Here is a 19,731-nt window from a genome sequence, read left to right on the forward strand (position 1 = left end):
TCAGCTTCAAATGTCAGTTCTCAATAGTGCTCCTTGAAAAAAAACATCGTCTTCCCTCCATGGATTCCCATTTGTCCTACCTGGCGAGTATAATCCGACTGCAGAAAAAAAATTATTCGCCATGCAAAGTGACTCTCATGATCAATTTAATAAATTAACCTATCAATTTCCAATCAATGGCGTGCCGCCTGGTGGGTGGAAGAGATGGCTAGGGTACCACTGAATGATTCTTGACAGACGTTTCTTTTTTTTTTTTTTTTTGTTCTTCGTTGTGGCGCCATCGTTTAACAAAATTTCAATCTCCTCCCTACACAGGGCGAGGCGGGCTCTCATGATTTGTTTTGTAAACGCTAGTATGATATAGCATTGCACTGGTAAAATGGGACATGCCATAGTCTACAAAACAGCTACGGTCTATTGAATTATACTTTCGTTGTTGCCGAAAGTAAAATTATTGTGTTCTTTCTGACACAAGAGCTAATGGCATGAAAGGTTGTATTAAAAAAATGGTTCAAATGGCTCTAAACACTATAGGACTTAACATCTGAGGTCATCAGTCCCCTATACTTAGAACTACCTAAACCTAACCAACCTAAGGACATCACTCACACCCATGCCCGAGGCAGGATTCAAACCTGCGACCGTAGCAGCAGCGCGGTTCCAGACTGAAGCGCCTAGAACCGCTCGTCCACAGCGGCCGGCAGATTGTATTCTCTAATGTTATTTCACGGATATGAAATGCTTGTAACACACAGGTGTCTGAAAGTTTATTTACGGACAGGAATTTGAACGCGAGAGACGCTCTCAGGTAGTGTAATTTATCCATCAAGCGGAAAGAAATTCCTTAACATATATGTTTTTTCACTGGAGTTTAAATTCTCGGTTTTTCTTTATTCTAACAACGGTTTTGGAATAACGAGGACATTCTGTGGTGATAGGCCGTTTTAGCATCAAAATAGTGGAAGTTTTTTTTCAAGGTTTTAAGCAGGGTGGACATGTCTCTGCTGATCATGTGTAATCAGTGGCGGTGCACTTCGTTGGATGTCGCAAAATATTGAGATGCGAATTGTATCTTGCAGCTTAACATAAAAACTATACCGATTTTGCTCATAAAACTAAAAGAAAATGGACTCCGCCCACCCAAAGTCTCGAATGGTTTTCTTTTCCTTTTTTTTGTATGGTTGGTACAGACGCAATTAACTACCGGGTTCGTGCATAAGATCGTAATGAGAGGCACCCACATGCCTTGCTCATACTGTGGCATCAAGCAGTCAGGCCTGCAAGATGAGTGGTCTGCCAAGCGAATGGACTCATTCTTATTTATCGAGTAACATGAACTCTAGTACTCACAATTAAGTTACAAGTTATTCTCCTGTTTGAATATTACGCAACGGAAACGGAAACGCACTTCTGACTATTAGTAATTTACACAACTCTAACTGTTCACTACGCACTGGCAATACCACATTTTCTTTCTTATTTAACGGCTTTGATCAACACGTGGCCATCGCACGGAATATGAATGGCGCACACATTATAAATTTTGGATATCATGACAACATACAATTCGAAGGAAAAGGCCACCAATCTTTTTTCTGTTCACTATCTTTTTTATTCCGATAAATTCTATAACCTAAACACACCATTACATTTTCTACAACAATTGCACATGAGAAACTCTGCCCAGTGGGCATGGCCTTACATTGGTGATTCTCTATCTCATGGTCTCGTAATTATCTAACACTACAGTGCACTTTCTGCATAGGATGGTGGATCTTTTGCTATATCTCACACTTCGACTCTCACACCCATCATCACGAAAATTTCCTCCAGACCGAGCGGTACAAAACGAACATGCATAACCCACTACCTCTGAAACTATCTTGCTACTCTCCCATGCAAACCACACATACTTAAATTACATGAAATACACCGCACTGGCAACATGGAATACAACACAAGGAATAGTCAAAACGTTATAATCACATCACTTTCAGCTTTCCCATTTCAATTAGTATTCATCCCAGTTTCACACGACACTGCCCCACTTCGTAGCTTTTCTTTCCTACTATGAACTCTGGAGGATATATGCACGTCTTCCTGTGCAATGCAAGCCTAGTGGCGTTGTTGGATAGACGGCTGACTCACCTTGCTTCACTCTCAGAGTATTAGAGTTTGAATCCAGCGTCACACGGAAACATAACACGCAGAGTAATATCAAGAACATATTCGTCACACACGCGAGTCCTCAACTGATACCATGGACGAGTACTTCTCTTTATCCTTTGTCTCATACACAGATTCAGACTCACACAGTACTCACCACGTGGAAGTACTCGTCTCTAATTTCAAGTCCTGCACACGCCATTTCTTAAATATTTCCAACTTATAGTACATACGCCAGTAATTCAGCTTAACTTAAGCACTCGGAAGCATTTCAACTTATTGCTACACGTGGTTTGGTTTCATTGTGACCGTTGGTCACTTCCGAAGATTACTATGATCCCCTTAATATTACCTGCCTGACATTTAATTCTCCCCACAAAAGTTCCTGAAATAGAGAAATTATTATTCCAAACTACTCTTAAGTATTTCACATGCATACCATGTCTCCACTCTTTTGTCTTTACGGAGCACACCTAAGACAGGTCTTACCAACACTAGATCCAGCAGCAGAGTGCTAAAACATGGCCGTTCTTCAGGCCATCTCGCACCTCTGTCGAAGCGGGGGAGCACCTTGGTACCGTATTGGTCAGCCACATTTCAGGCGCTCAAAGCTCACGTAAATTTCATCTCTTTGGTTCCACCAAAGGTGACCAAAGGGCCATCTGAAAGATGACCATATCTTGCACCTTCACTATCTGTGGCTAGCAGACGACCATACATTCATTCATTTCATAGATCTCACCAAATTGGGTGTAGGGATTTATTTTGTGGGAGTGCACTTGTGATCAATTAAATAAATAAATTGTCATTCTTTCCTACACTGGTATCCGGATTCGGTGTATTAAGTGAAATTGAGTTATTATTACAAAAAATATGTTGTTCTGACAAGAATAACGAAGAATGTTGTACCTATTTTCAATGTCGGGCGGTACTGTACCCTTTCAGTAAGATCACAACTTTTTCCATAAGTTTATTAAAGGTTTATTAAATACCACAGATACACGTAACAAAGGCTTTAGTCATCAGTAATACGTTCTCCTTCAGTACGGACAGCAGACTATCAACGCTGGGGTAACTTTTCATTTCTGCGGCTGTAGAAATCACGTGGTTGTGAGTCGAAGAACTCGTCCACCCGTGTTCGGTTCGCATTTACATCCAGAAAGGAAATCCAAGATTGTTTTATAGGGAGCGGGAAAGGTGAATATCTGAGGGTACAAGATAAGATGAATAACGTGGGTGCGGAATGACTTCCCAACTCAGTTCTTGTATATTGTTTTTTGTCAGTGTAGCAGAATGCGGGCGGGCGTTATCGTGGAGTACCACCACTCCACACAGTCTTCCTGGTGTTGTTGTAGGACTGTGTCTGCAAGACGTCTCTGTTGTTGACAATAAATGTCAGCAGTGACGGCTACACAGCGGGGAAGCAATTCGTAGTACACCACACCGCTGCTCAAAATGGTTCAAATGGCTCTGAGCACTATGGGACTTAACATCTGAGATCATCAGTCCCCTAGAACTTAGAACTACTTAAACCTAACTAACCTAAGAACATCACACACATCCATGCCTGAGGCAGGATTCGAACCTGCGACCGTAGCGGTCGCGCGGTTCCAGACTGAAGCGCCTAGAAGGGCTCGGCCACACCGGGCGGCACACCGCTGCTATTGCACCTGATGCATAACATTATCTTTTGTGGATGCGTACAGGTCTTTGTATGGGGAGTTGCTGCATTGTTTGGGCTCAGCCATTCCTTTGTTTTCCTTATGTTAGCATAAAGACACATTTCTCGTCACCAGTAACGATACGGGATAGGAACGGTCGGTGTTGCTCACGAACCAACTGATGACGAGAAAGCTCAGGTGCACATATGGCCACCTACTGATTTTTGTGGTTTTGGCACGGATGGTTGCTTATGTACTTGACGTGGGAATGGACCATTATGGGTCACATTTAACCAAAATTATCTCTTGTTAGATAAATCTGACTGAGTTCCAGTTTGAGGTAAATGAAAATATGATGTATTTTTAAGCTTTCGTTCGCATAATGTGTTCACCTAACTCCAATATCAAAAAAGTTTTATGTATGTCGAAAATTCTGTAACATCGTCAGAAAACGCATTTTCATAAATTTTCCGTGTATCGACTTAATAATTTGTTGCCGTACATAAAACTAAAATCGAAACGTAGTGCAGCTCTTCCAGAACACACTGATGCCAGTTCCACTCTTGTGCTTTGAATAGTTTGCCTGTTTGAGCGTGTTTAGTGAAATACAAGGTCACGTCTGTGTTCTGTGCCGGACGCGGCATACGACAGGCTCAGAGAACCTTCTCAAGAAGGAGCTGAGGTACTGAAGAACTGCATCCTCAGAGAATGTGCTTCAGATATTTTATTCATACGAAATTGAAAACTATGTCACAGAATGTACTTTCGCTTTGAGATTCTTCTCTGGATAAAGTTCTTTTTTTCTTTCTTACGACTGATTATCATAGATATGACGAGCGAGTTGGCATGTCAATAAGTAAAACAGAGGCGTTTTTGTTGCGGCGAGATCTTTTCATGAAATTTTAGTCCCTAAAGGCTCGTTTACACTGGGGCAGCGTCTTGCAACATTGTGGCATGCAACGGAAATGTGGCGTGTGTCGTCTTGTGGCATGCTACAAGAGGCAACATCTTGCGACATGTTGCATGCGGCAGGTTAATTTATTTCAAAGCACAGTATTTGTGCCTTACTGAGTCGGTCTTGCAGGAGAATGGACGGTAAAGTGATTGCGGCGGCTGCTTACCTGGTCATCGCACATTCAGCTAACAACGGAAATCAAAATAAACGGGAAGGGAAACGATGGTGGAAGAGAAGAATATTTAAAGAAGGTGCACAAACTAGTATACAAGATACCTAGCAGCAGATGATAGAGCATTATTTAGTAATTTTACGAGAATGTCCAGTGAAGACTTCAATTATTTACTGCCGTTAACGACACCTCTTATTCTAAAGAAAGATACCAATAGCCAAGATAGTATTTCACTAACAATTCGATTGGCCATCATATTACGCTTTTACCCACTGTGGATTCGTACAAGTTACTAATGTGCTTATTCAAAATATCATATTCTGCTATTTCCCTTATGTAATTACGGACTTTTTCGGGCACGACGTACTGTCTAAAATGCTTTCGGAATAATGTCGTCGGTTTTCAGAGTGTTAGGGAGCCAATGTTATTTAAAGTTGAGAATATTGAAAAAGTTACAAAAGCTTGTACGTATCTCCACCATTTTTTAAGGCGAAGTGCAACGTCCAGAACCATTTCTTCATCTCCAAGTAGTTTGGACACGAAAGACGTAGATAATGGTGTAATTACTCGTGGAGAGTGGAGTGAAGCTACTCGCAGCTATACCGGTTTAACGAATTTACCAAAGGTATCTCGCAGACCTTCCAGTGGTGCACAGGCAGTACGAGAGGAATTCAAAGAATATTTTTTATGACACCACAATGGAACGTTGAGTGACGCGACAGACTACTGTTTATATTTATCTATTACATACTGGAATGAATTTGGTAGAAGGTAGTATGTGTAGCCTATTCATTACAACGATTTATTGGGACTTCACAAAAATACAATAAAATTTCCTATTTTACTAATATACTTACTGATAATTTTATGGTCATGGATTGATATACTACAGTATTCAGTTAAGAAATACTAATAGTTATTGAAATCGGGACATTTACAATTGAGCTGTCCATTCCTGCACGTGGTTCACTCACATCTAGAATGGATTTTAATGATTCATACTTACGAACTTTTTTTCCGTATTAGGCGCTGAGCTTTTCTTTTATTCGTCACTCGTGTGTGTTCGCAATGAACTGCAATTCTCAGATTTTTAATCTTATTCCTTACAGCGTTCTCACCGATTTCTTATTTTGAAGCGCGATTCCGTATAACGTCGCTTTTCATTACATTATTTTTATAATTATTATTACTTTCACGTAAGTTCACAAAATCTCAGCTTGTCTGTAGTCCTCTATGAACGCTAAATACTTCTCGTTCGACCTCCCCATATTTTACAATTTACCGCTGCCGCACGAACCCTCTCAACTAGGCACCCTGCGGCAGCTTTACGACAAGACGCACGGTGTCATCTAAGCCGCATGATTCAAGCGAGAATGTGCGTCATGTGACATGCGGCACTGTTGCATGCCACAGTGTTGCAAGATGTTGACCCAGCGTAAGAAATGTTTAACTTTCTCCTCCGATTGCGAAAATATTTTGTTGACATCCACCTACAAACGGAGAAATGATCGTCGTAATAAAATAAGAGAAATCAGAGCATGCACGGAAAGATTTATGTGTTCGATTTTCCCGCGCTCTGTTCGAGAGTGGGACGGCGGAGAATCTGTGTGAAAGTGTTTCGACGAACCCTCTGCCAGACACGTAAGAGTACATTGCAGAGTAGTCACAGAAAGCATTTGACTCAGCTTATTGTCAAAAGTACGATCATATGGGGTTGTTGTTGTTGTAGTCTTCAGTCCAAAGACTGGTTTGATGCAGCTATCCATGCTGCTACATCTTGTGCAAGCCTCTTTATCTCCAAGTAATTATTGCAATCTACATCCTTCTGAATCTGTTTTAATGTATTCATCTCCTGGTCTCCCTCTACGGTTTTTGATTTTTACCCCCTCCCCCACCCCCTCCGGCTTCCCTCCCGTACTAAATTGGTTGTCCCTTAATGCCTAAGAATGTGTCTTACCAACCGATCCTTTCTTTCTAATCAGGTTGTACCACAAATTTCTCTTCTCCCCAGCTGTATTCAGTACCTACTCATTAGTTACGTGATCTACCCTCTAATCTTCAACGTTCTTCTGTAGCACCACATTTCAAAAGCTTCTACTTTCTTCGTGTCGTAGCTGTTTATCGTCCATGTTCCACTTCCATACATGGCTACACTCCATACAAATACTTTCAGGAAGCGCTTCCTGACACTTAAATCAATACTCGATGTTAATAAATTTCTCTTCTTGAGAAATGTTTTTCTTGCCATTGCCAATCTACATTCTATACTCTCTCTACTTCGACCAACATCTGTTCTTTTCCTTCCCAAATAGCAAAACTCATCTACTGCTTTAAGTGTCTCAGTTCCTAATCGAAGTCCCTCAACATCACCTGATTTCATTCGACTACATCCCATTATCCTTGTTTTGCAGATTGAACAACATCGGAAATAGGCTACAACCATGTCTCACTCCCTTCTCCATCACTGCTTCCCTATCGTACCCCTCGACTCTTACAACTGCCATCTGGTTTCTGTACCAATTGCAAATAGCCTTTCGCTCCCTGTATTTTACCCCTACCACCTTTAAAATTTGAGTGTATTCCAGTCAAGATTGTCAAAGGCTTTCTCTAAGTCTACAAATGCTAGAAACGTAGGTTTGCCTTTCCTTAATCTTTCTCCTAAGGTAAGTCGTAAGGTCAGTATTGCCTTACGTGTTCCAGTATTTCTACGGAATCCAAACTGATCTTCCCCGAGGTCGGCCTCCTTCCATTCTTCGATAAAGGATTCGTGTTATTATTTTGCAACTGTGACTTATTTATTAAACAGATAGTTCGATAATGTTCACACCTCCCTTCTTTGTACTTGGAATTATAATATTCTTCTTGAAGTCTGAGGGTATTGCGCCTATCTCATACATCTTGCTCACCAGATGCAAGAGTTTCGTCATGGCTGGTTCTCCCAAGGCTGTCAGTAGCTCGAACAGAATATTGTGTACTCCTGGGGCCTTGTTTCGACTTAAGTCTTTCACTGCTTTGTCAAATTCTTCCCGTAGTGCCCTGTCTCTCACTGCTTTGTCAAATTCTTCCCGTAGTGTCCAATCTTCCTTCTCATTTTCATCTACGTCCTCTTCCATTTCTATAATATTGCCCTGAAGTACATCTCCCGCGTATAGAACCTCTACATACTCCTTCCACCTTTCAGCTTTCACTTCTTTGCTTAGGACTGGTTTCCCATATGAGTTCTTGATATTCGTACAGGTGGTTCTCTTTTCTCCGAAGGTCTCTCTAATTTTCCTGTAGGCAGCATCTATCTTACTCCTAGTGATATATGTTATCTTGGATGGAGAGTCATCGTCATATGTTGGAGTAACTTCGGGTGAGCTCCAGGGAAGTGTGTTGGGACCCTTGCTGTTCATATTGGACACAATATTAATAGTAACATCAGGCTTTTTGCAGATGATGCAGTTATCTATAACGAAGTACTATCTGAGAGAAGCTGCATAAATATTCATTCAGATCTTGATAAGATTTCAACATGGTGCAGAGATTGGCAATTTGATTTAAATGTTTCGAAATGTAAAATTGTGCACATCACAAATCGAAAAAAAGAAACGTAATATCCTATGGTGAGTGAGTCGCTGTTGGAATCGGTCAACTCATACAAATGCCTGGGTGTAAAGGTTTGTAGGGATATAAAATGGAATGATCACATAGGTTCAGTTGTGGGTAATGCGGGTAGAAGACTTCGGGTTATTGGTAGAATACTGGAGAAGTGCCACCGGTCTACGAAAGAGATTGCTTGCAAATCATTCGTGTGACTCATCCTAGAATATTCCTTAAGTGTGTGGGACCTGTACAAGAAAGGTCTAACAAGGGGTATTGAGCGTATACAGAGAAGGGCAGCACGAATGGTCACAGGTTTGTTAAATCAGTGGGAGAGTGTTACAGAGATACAGAAGCAGCTTGAAATGATTACTCTAGGGATAAAGTGTAACCTCATACTTATTACTCACACAGGGATCGTGAGGATAAGATTAGAATAATTACTGCACGCACAGAGGCATTCAAACAATCATTCTTCCCGCGCCCCATACGTGAATGGAACAGGAAGAATGATGTGTTGGCAAATGTGCCAACACCTTGTAGATATAGGAGGCCGAAATGCACGCTATCTAACGCAGACGGGCGTGAATTCTGGAACAGGATAAGTAGTGAATTCTAATAAGAAAAGTATGCAGCTCCTCGAATACTTAACTTTTATTTATCCTTGTTGTGAATACAACGTTCTTGTTGAGACATTTCATATGATCACTATCAAACTATGTAAGGCTAATGGCGCCTTGCTAGGTCGTAGCCATGGACTTAGCTGAAAGCTATTCTAACTGTCTCTCGGCAAATGAGAGAAAGGCTTCTTCGTCAGTGTAGTCGCTAGCAAAGTCGTCGTACAACTGGGGCGAGTGCTATTCCGTATCTCGAGACCTGCCTTGTGGTGGCGCTCGGTCTGCGATCACACAGTGGCGACACGCGGGTCAGACATGTACTAAATGGACCGCGGCCGATTTAAGCTACCACCTAGCAAGTGTGGTGTCTGGCGGTGACACCACAAAGAAACCCAAAGTACCGGTACAATTGGACACACCCTCTGTCATGTACCTCACGGTGTTTTGCAGAGTCTAGATGTAAACGTAGGTGTAGAATTTGTTTATGCGCTATGTCGCATGTTACGTCAGTTTATATAAACAACACCAAAATATTAATAATCCTATTGTTGCCTCACAGATTACGGTATAGTCAAATAACGTCTTAGTTTAAATTACACACAAAAACACTTAGTTAAATATTCTGCCTTTTGAAAAACATTATACCAAAGAAGCAGAAAATGTAAGTAAATTTACCTTTTTAAAAAAAATTTCTGACAACCATTTGATGATTAAAATAACTCCACGAAACAATCGAAAACTTGGGAACTGGCTCCGGAAACTAATTATCTGCCTGGACTTCTGCTTTTTATGCTTTCTAGTGTGCACGTCTTTCTTGGCGCCGGCGTTTGAAATATTTTCTGCCGTCCAGCGGGACCGCATTAACCCGCTATCCGCATGCAGTTGGAAATGTGTTTTGTTTATTGTTTGCATTACTTAATTGTAGAATGCTTGGTGCAAATACTGTACGTAGAACGGTATACTGCGTTTACCAGTGTTGTCGTTTTTGTTTACCGTTGTTTCAAGTATTTCGATGCAGGGCATAATTTGTATGTAAAGATGATTGAAGAGTCTCACGCAGTTCTACGCTGTACTTTTCTAAGCTGTAATTTGCACGATTCTAACAGAAAAGAACCTGAATTTTTATTTTATATTTCCGTAGCATACAATATTAGGAGTTTTGCTGTCGAAATTATACAGAAAAAACAATATGAATGGAGTGGACTGTCGTATATGATATCATTTCTAAGAGTCTGGTTAAGTAAGAAACATTCGTCGGTCATAATCGATGACATTATTGTATGGAAGTGTGTTTCAGATACACTATGTGATCAAAAGTATACGAACATCCCCCAAAACATACCTTTTTCCTATTAGGTGCTTTGTGCTGCCACCTACTGCCAGGTACTTCATATTAGCGACCTCAGTAATCATTAGACATCGTGAGAGAGCAGAATGGGGCGATCCGCGGAACACACGGACTTCGAACGTGGTCAAGTCATGGGTGTCACTTGTGTCATACGTCTGTAAGCGCGATTTCCACACTCCTTAACAGCCCTATGTCCACTGTTTCCGATGTGATAGTGAAGTGGGAACGTGAAGAGACACGTACAGCACAAAAGCGTACAGGCTGACGTCGTCTGTTGACTGACAGAGCCTGCCGACAGTTGAAGAGAGTCGTAATGTGTAACAGGCAGACATCTATCCAGACCATCACACAGGAATTCCAAGTTACTATGACAGGTGGGAGGTGAGAAAACGTGGATTTTATGGTCGAGCGGCTGCTCATAAGCCACACATCACGCCGGTAAATGCCAAACGACGCCTTGGTGTAAGTAGCGTAAACATTGGACGACTGAATAGCGGAAAAACGTTGTGTGGAGTGACGAATCACGGTACGCAATGTGGCGATCTGATGGCAGGGTGTAGGTATGGCGAATGCGCGGTGGACGTCATCTGCCAGCGTGTGTAGTGCCAACAGTAAAATTCCTAGGCGGTGGTGTTATGGTGTGGTCGTGTTTTTCAAGGAGAGGACTTGCATCCCCTTGTTGTTGTGCGTGAAATTATTACAGTGCAGGCCTACATTGATATTTTAAGCACCTTCTTGCTTCCCGCTGTTGAAGAGCAATTCGGGGATGCCATCTTTTTAACACGATCGAGCACCTCTTCATAATGCACGGCCTGTGGCAGAGTGGTTACACGACGTCGACAATAACATCCCTGTAATGGACTGGCCTGCACAGAGTCCTGACCTGAATCCTATAGAATACCTTTGGGATGTTTTGGAACGCCGTCTTCGTGCTAGGCCTCACCGACCGACATCGATACCTCTCCTCTGTGCAGCATTCTGTGAAGAATGGGCTGCCATTCCCCAAGAAGACTTCCAGCACCTGGTTGAACGTATTCCTGCGAGAGTGGAAGCTGTCATCAAGGCTAAGGCTGTGCCAACACCGTATTGAATTCCAGCATTACCGATGGAGTGCGCCATGAACTTGTAAGTCATTTTCAGCCAGGTGTCCGGATATGTTTGTCATAAAGTGTAGATAAATTCCATCAAGTACTTTGCCATGCAGTAGTGCTAGATCCCTCAGAAAACTGTCTTTGAATTAACTTTTGTTCTTGTGCATAGACGTAGAAACTTATTCTGAGAAGGGAGTGTCTTTAGAAACTTCTGTATAACACATACAGAGTGGTTCCCCACTATTCATCCAAAAATAATATAAATTCCTGCAAAATCCGAACATTCATCCTTCATACTGTCATGAAAAAGAAGTAAGCAAAGCAACTCACGTCGAAAAAGAACAACATGGTATGTTTATGCTGCTAACAGGGATTAACTAAATAAAAATTTGGGAAAATAAAAGTGTTGTAGAGAACTTCGACTCGCATCATAACTGTAATGCAGGCAGCGTAGCTCCTTAACTAACATGCATGTACCCCTCTCTCAAAACATCATCAAATGGAAATGTTTGCTTTTATGTTACGACATACAGTCCTAGATTATGATAAGCAATTAATGTATGTCTTAACACTACCGTATTGTTGTTTGACAACAGTTATATAAAATAACTGAAACCTGTCAATGGAAAAATGAAATGTTTAAGTGGATCTGGTTGATGTTTCTTGTTCTTGCCATACGTCTACAAGAATTTCACAACATTATAAGGCTAATAATGTGAAACTTTGGCATATTTAGTGCACTGCATGACAGCATTGCTGACAAAAAATGTAAACTCGTACTGTTTTTTGTAGGTCGTAGTGTGCAACACTTAATTCCTTGTCTTAACGTATTTCAGGAGATTCTGTTCCAAATTCCTGAATTTTTAAGTCAACGGTTGGAATTAAAACAAGAGACAGTGTCAAAATACGTATGTGAATATGATCTGTTACAAATGTAAGGGGCAAAACCCCATCTTAGGAAATGAAACCTTTTTAATATTGATATGTTTACACCAGTAGAGCAGTTTATATTTTAAAAAGGTGGGAGAAATCTTGTTCTTCACTGTGACGCCACAGTGCCCGCAAGTAGCAGAGTGGGTTGGTTGCTTGTCAAAATTTACAGCTGCCCCCCCCCCCCTTCGCCCTCGCTGGGTGTGCCCATGCTCTGCAATCAAGGCACGTAGTAGTAGTAGTAGTAGTAGTAGTAGAAGAAGATCTCTTTTTACAAGGATATGGGACATGTCAAAGTATTTCCAAGTTTAGACCAATTTAAAATAAGCTAATTTGATTACACATGAATTTACAGACTTCGTGTTGGTCTTACTTCTGCTATGCAATACTTTTTTTTACAAATAACTTATTAAATAGTGTAGTGCCACACTGCTCCCTCATATCTCACTATGTCACTGCACAGACTATAGACGCATTGTTTGATAACACACACACACACACACACACACACACACACACACACACACACACACACACACACACACACACACACACTCTGGTGATCTCTGGGCCATTTTCTGTACCACAACTTCCCATTTGCTATCCTGAAAAACTGAATCAGCATCCCTCTATAGTGAGTGAGATGCTGAGCTCAGAAAGAGAAAGAGGTGTTAGTATTGTGCAATGTGTAGCTTGGGGGTAAGTTTTTCTAGAAAAGGAAAAAAGAAGGAAAAAACATAATGTGAAGCTGTTATGTGGAATGTTGGATGTTCTATAATGAGTATTATTATTTCTTTGTATAACCTTTCTTTACCAAGCTCCTTCTCTATTTTATCTAAGTAATCGTTCAATGTATAAAATGTATTGCATAACAGGTATTTTTTAGCTGCCTTTTTAAATAAGTGTATTTTAGAAATTTCTTTTATCTCTTTTGGTAATTTATTGTACATTTTCATTCATTGGTAGAAAATGCTGTTTTGAGTTTTATGTTTATTTCTTCCTGGCAAATGTAAGTTGAGTGTAGCTCTTGTTCCATGGTCATGGACAGAACTGTTTGTGCAATAATTACTGATGTTATTTTTGATGTGTACAACTGCCTGGTAGGCATATTCACATGGAGTATTTAAAATCCAGTGTTTTGAACAAATATTTACAATGAGCTCGACTATTTTTGGTTATGATTCTTATGGCTCTTTTCTGGAGTTTGAAAATTGTGTTCATATTTTGTGTATTTGTTCCCCAGAAAAAGAATGCCATAGCTAAGAATGGAGTGTACATATGAACAGTATGTAACTAAAGGACACTGCATGTTACACACTGATGATAGGATTCTAAGGGCATAACATGCTGATGACATTCTGTTTGCAAGTACCTTTTTATGTTCACACCACTTTAACTGAGAATCAATATTCATTCCTAGAAATTTCATTGGGTGTTAGGTTGTTATTTTCTGCCAAAATATGCATTCTGCAAACTAGTTAAGGTTGGAAATGTAAGGATACCATGATCAATAGTCTTACCAATAGCTACCTGGCAGCATGCACTAACTGGCAAGCCTTAGAGTCTAGAACTTTGTTGTTTAGTGGCTTTTCCAGTCGACAGGGCATTGTCATGTCATGCCAAGAGTGATAGTTAGTATTAATCATGTGAAGGGAGTAGTGGGGCAAAGTCAATCTAGTGACCATTTACATTAGTTAGTATGACATTTGTGTGTGTGTTGTGTTACGATCTTTTTGGAAGAACTTGTGGCACTGCCTAGTGGAGAAACAAGACACCATTTCAGAACATGGTTTTGAATTTCTTCTGTCTTGTTTCTCCACTAGGCAATGCCACAAGTTCCTCCAAAAAATCGTAACACAACACACACATACAAATGTTATACTAACTAATGTAAATCCACTCGATGATGGAGGTTTAAACCTTTGAAACGTGTCATGGAAATAAATAAAACTGTGAAAATGTTCGTATCTGTGGATTTTTCAGAGTGAATCAGGTTTGGAATTTTAGTTTCATCAAAGTGAATGGGTTTGATATATTTCGAAGTTAAATAAACTATGTGCATCCCAGAACAACAATTTAATTTCCTATACAATTGTAGCTGCTGGAAGTCCCTCCCTCAAAGTCAGATAGCAAATCCTTAGGAACATGGTCAGGTCACTTAAAATTATTGGTTGGAGGAGAGCTTACATTGGTCACTCTACTTTTTATTATTTTCATGTTGTTTTTCTTGTTGAAAAAAAACTCTGTCCTTAAGACAGAACAGATCATCCAAAAGTAAAAGAACTAACTGCATGAATGTGCAACAATTCACTAGTTTCATAAAATTTGGAGCCTGAAACATCACTGTAGGTGAAGGAAAACTGTTTGATGAATACTTTTGAGTGAGTAAACATCTGGATTGTAATAACCAATCCAATATTAGTGTCAGTGAAAAATGGCAGGAAATTTTTCCACATTTCTTGCAGAGAATGGTTGTGTCTAGGAGAAACACAAATTTGGTTGAGTTTTATCAGACAATTCCAGGTTCCAAAGCACCTGTAGTTTGTTTTCAGAAATAATAACGTTTCAAGACATGAAAAAATTTCAGACTAATCTCAAAAAGAGTGAAAACACTAATGATAATAAAAAATGTGTTTGCCAAACTCTTGTGTGTGTATTTCCAATGGGTAGTTGATAAGTAATAAAAAAAAGCTTCAAAAGAAAATACATAAGCCTTAAAAGGCTGTTTAAGTGTCAACAAGACTACCCCATCAATTCCAGTTTAAAACTTGTAACAGTAGCATGCTCAGTAATGTTACCAATCTCCAATTTTGTTGAAATATAAATAGTATTATGCCCGTATAAATCAAACATTCAATGATGTACTGATTTCTACGTTTTTTGGATTTTTTGTGCAAAAAAATCTGATTTTGCCTAAAAATTACATGATAGCCCTTATATTGCAGTTTGTTATATCACTCCTTTCATGTCATGCAAAGAAAACTAAAAACATGTCTCATTAACCACTGACATAAATTTTCTGATTATCCACAGGATGTCTGTAATTAAAGTTCCAGTTTCATAACACTGTAGAAAGGCATCTACTGCCATTAAATTTGGGGAGCTTGTTGTTGACACAGGGGGAAATCACATGGAACAAAAACAATAGAAAATAAAAAAGAAATTAATCTGAATTTGACCAATACATAGTGCTGTAAGCATCAGAATACACACCTGAGTTTACCTTAAAGACAACCAACACAGCTGTCTCTATGGAGGATCATGCACTGCTGGTAAAACTCTTACAGTAATGGTGACTTGTGCCATTGGCCTGGAGAAGTTGTGGACACTCAAGGGCATGAAAAAGACATTGGTCCATTGTCTGCTAAATTAAAAAAGACAGGCTCTTTTAAAGTGCAGTGTGGCAGAGAGAGGAAAGAAGTTGATCCAGTGTCATTTGCAGTGTGCAGTGTGCAAACATACAGTGTATGAGGAATTGCCTGAACGTTGGACATGCCTGTGAGCACAGTGTATAAAACCCAACAAAACATTTTGCATTGCTATCCATACAAAAGCACACATGTTCAAGTGTTGCTTCCTCTGGCCTGCCAGCATCACAGATGTTCACTCTCGAATATCTTGTTTGTGTGGAAGTAGACAATGAAAGGCCATGGAACACTCAGTGGACAGACAAAGCCCATTTCCATCTCCAAGAACATATCAATATGCAGAACTGCAGAATATGGGCAATGGAAAATCAACACATACATCAACTGGTACCACTTCATCCTGCAAAACTGACTGTGTGGTGCTGGTATGCGGCACCATTTATTGTACGGCTGTATTTTTTTAGAAGATAAGACCTGTGGGTCTTGTCGCTTTACTAGCAATCATCATGAGACTCTTTTGCACACCAACATCATTCCAACCCTTCAACAGTGTGGATGTGTGAGTAGGATTATTTTTATGCAAGATGGCACTCCTCTGCACATTGCACATACAGTGAAGTGACTGCTGCATAGATATTTCAGAAATGCTAGAACTTTGTGGCATAATTTCCCTACCCGGTCATCCAGAGCACCTGATCTTAAACTGTGTGATTTTGGCTGTGGGTTTTTCTGAAAGATGCTGTGTTCAGTGCTCCAATTATGAGCATAGCAGAACTGAAGGCAAACATTGTGCAATGTATTCTGAACATGACACCTCAAGACATTCTGATCTATTGTGGAACATGCTGTTTCTCATTTTCAGCTTGTGTCAGAAAACAGTGGACAGCATATTGGACATTTCTTTTGCTAGTCTCGTGACAGTTAAAAACCAATGTCATTTTCCTTTTTCTGCACTTTTTGTCCCAAGGACAATTAAAAACCAATATCATTTTTCTTTTTATGTGGCTTTTGGCCTCAAGGGAATTAAAACCCAATTCTTTCCATCCACTGTGGTACAGTCTTGCTGTGGTGGGTGGGCTTACCTAACAATGACACAGCTTTTGACTGCCGAACTTGTGCAGTCATGCACATGGAACAGTATGGATGGTGTAATGTGCATCTCAAACTGTAGCCACAATATTTTCACTCATCTGTCATTTGTAGCTGATCCCATTTACATTAAGATGCTTACAGAACTATCTACTGGTAAAATTTTCATTGAATTTTTTGTGTTCCATGACATTTTCTCCTGCATCAATAATATGCTGTTCAAATTTGCTACCATTCTGAATGGTGGTTCTCTTTCTACAGCATTTTGAAACTGGATCTTTAATTATGGATACCCTGTTCATTCCTTGATGGAAAATTCCTATTAGATATATGATAAGTAGTAGTTTACTGTGAATAGGCCTCTGTTACAGACATAGGTAAACAATTTCCTTTAAAATTACCAATAACATTGAATAAATATTATGCTACTATGGAAATATAAAAGAAACAGCAGCTATTTGATATGGCTGAGCAAGCAGCTAGTGCAAGTGCAAATATTGTTAAATTGTCTAGTAGTAGTTTACTGTTAATACAATGTAAAAATCATGTTTTTATAATGTTCTTGTTTTTAGTTTATGTACATTGACTTGTTTCACATTGCACTTAACTCTTTGAAGGATCTGTGGGGCACAATGAAGTAATTATTGTCACTTTACACTATTTTGCATATAATTTTTATAGATTTTCCTTTCTTTTTTTCTAAAAGTTTAATTTGTATTATTATTTTATTCATTATTGCAGCAAGAAAACGAAATTGGTAGGTAACTGTAATGTCCTTTATTCTCTTTTATAATATTTTTGCAGGGAAGTCCTCTCTCATTCTTTTAGTAATTCTTAAAATAATGTACTGTAAATCATGTTCCATGTTTTAGAGTTTATACTTGTTGGGGTATTTAGCATTTACAGAAGGAAGTATTTGTGCAAATGTATGGAAAGTGACCTACCAGCCTCAAACACTTCTTTCATGATAACTGAGAGAAACTTCCCAATTTCTGTTTACTGAGTGGGAATTAAAATATGTCTGCACTTAATTTCTCTACTGATTAAGGCTTTAGTATGTATCTATTGTAACAATGTGTTTCTTTATTCTTTGCACTATTTTGATTACTTCACTCATAAAAAAGAACCAAAAATTTTACCTGATAAAAGTTGTATGAGAAGTTTGTTGTCATGAAAGAAATATTTCTGATGAAATGCAGGAAGTTAAAAGTGCACACTGTAAAATCTACCAAAAGAGCAATTGTATTGATAGAGTAGTTCTAAATTTGCTGTCTCTCATAGTAAAGCAAGAGCCAATAGTGTGAAAGTTTCATGGACACTGTGCAAATACTTCCTCCCCTTTAATCAGGTTATTCACATTCTTATCTCCTCTTCATGAATGTTCATGTTCAAATGCTATTAACAGGTCTCAGAAGTACTTTTACTTAATATTTCACTTGCCCACAACTATTCCCTGGCATATATAAACTTAATTATTAAACATGTGACTTCATATCTCAGTGGCTATATATTAATCTGTAGGCCTAGATGCAATCCCTGAATGGTATCAAGAACCTTATCTGTCATCCAAGACAGTGGCACTGTATCTGTCACTCGAGTGGGAACACTACCTTGGTGTCCCCCAACTGATAATGATGTTAGGCTGACTAGTCACAGAAAAACACATTTGAGTAACAGATTAGCTTTAAGTACAAATTAATAATTAGCTTGGTGGTGGATCACATGCTTAGCCTTTGGCACCCACTTCGAGCCATCACCTGAGGACTGTGCATGAGCTGCCTCTGTCATTTATTGTGATTTTCACCTCTGGTAAAGTTTGGCAATGTGAAAAACATTGCACTGCACCACAGTGCACATTTAACTGTAGGTCCCTCTATAACTAGCTGGACAAGTCAGTTCAGACATAAGGAGGAGGCATGGGCATACCACTTCCCATAGGATGATGCCTAGTAAAGTGCATAAGTTTTCAAACCAACCATCGGGCTAATAACAGCTTTACCTTGTTGCTTATTTACTAAACAAAAACATGGGACATAGTCAAGAGATATCACCGGACAATAAGATACTAATTCTAGCATACATAGATGAACTCACACCCAGGCAATCCCCTTATACAGGTACTGAAATTCAGAATCAGTTTGAGGGAAGCTGGAACATACAATTGATGAATAATGACTAGTACTTACAAAAAGTTGTCACAAAATCTCAAAACTGTTTTGCCATCACTGTTATTCTCCTTGTAATTGAATATACCAGATGTCTCTGGTTTCTAATAGCTTTCATTGCTGTTTTACCTTCCAATGCCAAAAACTACTATCAACATGAATATAAAAAGTACTTGCATCTATTTGCGTTCTTTGCCTGACAGCGAAATTATATGAACAAATCTAATTCATGTATAATATCTCAGTTAAGTGCATTGTATATGTAGTAGTAAAATGAAAATAAGACTGATGGGAAAAAGTAAGCAAAGTGTTCATTATTTCAAAAGTAATCACAATAATAGTTAATAAATTTATCCCAGGGTGAGACAAGATGGTCAATACCTTCATGGAAAAATGTTTGCTGTTACCCACAGAGTTGTGACTGTACCTAGACATGTACCTCTTTGTCTGAAGCAAATCAGCAGCCATAAATGTTCTTCTTCAGGGCTTTGAAAACATGGAAATTGCATGGGGAGAGATTGCGACCCTATCGAGGAAGTGCAAGTGCTCACATGTTACCAAGGTTGTTTCAACTACACTGCAGAAAT

The 19,731-nt window shown here is 39.4% G+C and overlaps 1 protein-coding gene across 1 annotated transcript in view; it reads left to right on the top strand.

Moving 5' to 3' along the window:
* The first annotated feature begins 11,584 nt into the window (after window positions 1–11,584).
* LOC124556420 (solute carrier family 22 member 7-like) overlaps window positions 11,585–19,731 on the top strand; it is a 167,568-nt gene continuing 159,421 nt past the window's right edge. Inside the window, exon 1 of the mRNA XM_047130378.1 lies at window positions 11,585–11,626. The gene's annotated coding sequence lies outside the window, so the exon portion shown is untranslated. The remainder of the gene's footprint in view (window positions 11,627–19,731) is intronic.

Source organism: Schistocerca americana, chromosome X (assembly GCF_021461395.2).
Source record: "Schistocerca americana isolate TAMUIC-IGC-003095 chromosome X, iqSchAmer2.1, whole genome shotgun sequence".
Lineage (NCBI taxonomy): Eukaryota > Metazoa > Arthropoda > Insecta > Orthoptera > Acrididae > Schistocerca > Schistocerca americana.